Source organism: Nannospalax galili, unplaced genomic scaffold (genome assembly GCF_000622305.1).
Source record: "Nannospalax galili isolate Female #2095 unplaced genomic scaffold, S.galili_v1.0 scaffold418, whole genome shotgun sequence".
NCBI classification, from domain to species: Eukaryota; Metazoa; Chordata; class Mammalia; order Rodentia; family Spalacidae; genus Nannospalax; species Nannospalax galili.
Window position 1 is genome coordinate 420479 of NW_008342003.1, and position 2623 is coordinate 423101.

The window sequence follows — 2623 nt, forward strand, 5'->3', positions numbered from 1 at the left end:
TTGGGCTTTTAAACTAGCCTTCAATTTTCAGAAAATATATACATTTAAATCCCAAAGGAATTTAAGTAGCTTAGTCATAAAATACAGCTATTTAAATTTTCAAGCATAAAGCAATTTTGACTTTGTAAGCAGATCTAGACACAAATAGGAAAGTTAAAGTGAAATGTGCTTGAGATGTGCATAGAGGATCCCGTTTACATGTGGGTGACCACAGAGAGGAGCTTTACATGAAGATGACGGAGCCGAACAAGCCTGGTGTTCTTTATGGAAATGCCGACCCATCAGGGTTAAGGAAAAAATGAAGCACTTTAGAGAAAATGGGTTATAAACTGTCATTGTTGAGTTTAGTGTTCTGACAACTTGGAAAGTTACTACAATATAATTTCCCAAGTTGGTAGCTAAAATAATAGAACATCTGGATGCCATTGAAATGTGTGACAGTCAGAAAGACAATGGGAAAGGAGTGGGAGCAATGCGTCTCCTTCTGTCGATAGCTCTAGCGGTTTGGAACTCACACTCCAGACCTCCGCTGCAGTATCAAGGTCAGCTCTCCCCGTACAGATGCATCTACCCCTCCTGCCATGGGGTCCATGCTGTCCTTGTGTTTTCTAGCAGCTGTGCTTTCCACTGGTGCGTCCCTAATCTGCTGTGTCCAACCTCGAGCTCTCACACACCTGTGTGAAGCACTTAGCCTGCAATGTCAGATGTAAATTGCTCAGAAGGCCAATTTCCACCTCACCTTGGGTGCTGAAACAGGCCTCTGGCCACGTAGACATCTCCAGATGACACCATATATTTAAAAAGCAACTTGGAGCTGTGAATTCTGTCCTTCTGTGGGACGTGAATCCACAGTGAGGACCTAACTAGGGGGTTCAGATGGGACGTGAATCCATAGTGATGACCTAACTAGGGGGTTCAGATGGGACGTGAATCCACAGTGACGACCTAACTAGGGGGTTCACATGGGACGTGAATCCACAGTGACGACCTAACTAGGGGGTTCAGATGGGACATGAATCCATAGTGACGACCTAACTAGGGGGTTCACATGGGACGTGAATCCATAGTGATGACCTAACTAGGGGGTTCAGATGGGACGTGAATCCACAGTGACGACCTAACTAGGGGGTTCAGATGGGACGTGAATCCACAGTGACGACCTAACTAGGGATCGTTCATTTGCCTCTCTACTTGGCATTCAAGTAGAAGTGCCTTTCTAGTGATTTTGAAGTTTCAGGCTCATGTCTTTGGAAATATCCATCCCAGGCTTAGATAGCCAGACCTCCACTCAGACAAGAACTCATTGTAAAGTTGAGTTGCAACTAATTTCCTTCTTCCTGTGTTTAAACAGTGGAGCTGAGGAGGAAGACACTTTTCAGATCAGTTCAGCCAATATTTACTCGGAGTCTAGTGAGTTTAAACTCAATGCCAGAAAGGAAACAAAAATAGTCTTTCAGGAGCCTGTAATCTACGGTCTTGCAACAGACTCACATTCATAAACTATATACTGCTTCGATTTTTACCCTCAAAAATGTACTTCATGGAAGCATACTGCTTTCCCTGCTCTCCTCCAGAAACCACACCTCAAGGTCTCGTGGCAGTACAGTGGCACTGAGAACCCCGATGACATCTCAGCATACATGCTAGAGGCTTCGGCATCCCCTGTAGCCCAGCTCTGCTGGGAACTGGTGGCTGCCCTTCTGTCCGCTGCTTCCACGGACATCATCTGACAAGATCTTGCTTTTCAACGCAGGACGGCATACTTGCCTTCTCAAAGACACACCAAGCCATGGCGCGGCCTGGGACCGTCTCGTCTCTTGACAGTACAAGCTGTCACCAGGAGGGAACACAGGCAGAAGACCAGATGTAAATGTCATTTGCATGCCCACATTTGGCAAATGTTTACCCCAGTCTTTAACCAGGGACTTAAACTACCCTTCATCTAGGCAAGCAGGTGCAAAGGTACTGTTTAATATCAAGGCTTTGTAAGATTTATCAGTACCTTTGGCAAAAGATTGTTATGACGGATCATCTTCTCTTCAGGGAGCACATGCTGAGGTGAAGAATGTCAGTCTGCACATGAAGTGTGGCAGGAGCTGAGGTTTGTGGGTAAACTGCTTGGATGTCTAAGGTTGCAAGTTCACGTTGCATGTTCCCAATGATCTGAATTAATATGTAGTAGCTCATTTTCCAAATATTTTAGAGATATTTATATGAAAAGTTTCCTACATATATATTTTTCCATTTACTAAATTACTGCTATAAGGTAGCATAACTCTGGCCTGGGGAGGATAGTCTGGGATTTCTGTCCAATCTGGTCATGTATGAAACCACTTGATAATTTACTTAGTTGCTGTCCAGGGTCTGTCTTTGGACATATCCACCAGTAGGGTCCTCAGGCAAAGTGATGGGTGGTCCCTTACTTAAGGTCATTACAGAGTCTGCCATCCACTGTTGTTTAATGAGATCCCATGAGGAACATAGATTTATCAGTATATAAATATTCACAATAAAGTAATAAATGGAAAATATTTTTTGTAGTTTTTTTTAAAATTATTTAATAACCACATGAAGAAGCATTTCATTACAGCATTATTTTTAAAATATGTACAATATTAAAATG

The 2623-nt window shown here is 43.2% G+C and overlaps 1 protein-coding gene and 1 long non-coding RNA gene across 6 annotated transcripts in view; one reads left to right on the top strand and one right to left on the bottom strand.

The window, feature by feature from the left end:
- Nucleotides 1-2158, top strand: part of LOC108491065 — a 3570-nt gene extending 1412 nt beyond the window's left edge. Inside the window, exon 3 of one of the 2 annotated variants that reach the window (XR_001872548.1) lies at nt 1575-2158. This is a non-coding gene — a long non-coding RNA (uncharacterized LOC108491065). Of the gene's footprint in view, nt 1-1351; nt 1433-1574 lie in introns of those variants that run through there. The other variant, XR_001872549.1, reaches the window with a different exon arrangement.
- Fat3 (FAT atypical cadherin 3) overlaps nt 1-2623 on the bottom strand; it is a 692898-nt gene that overhangs the window by 190596 nt on the left and 499679 nt on the right. The gene's annotated exons all lie outside the window — the stretch shown is intronic.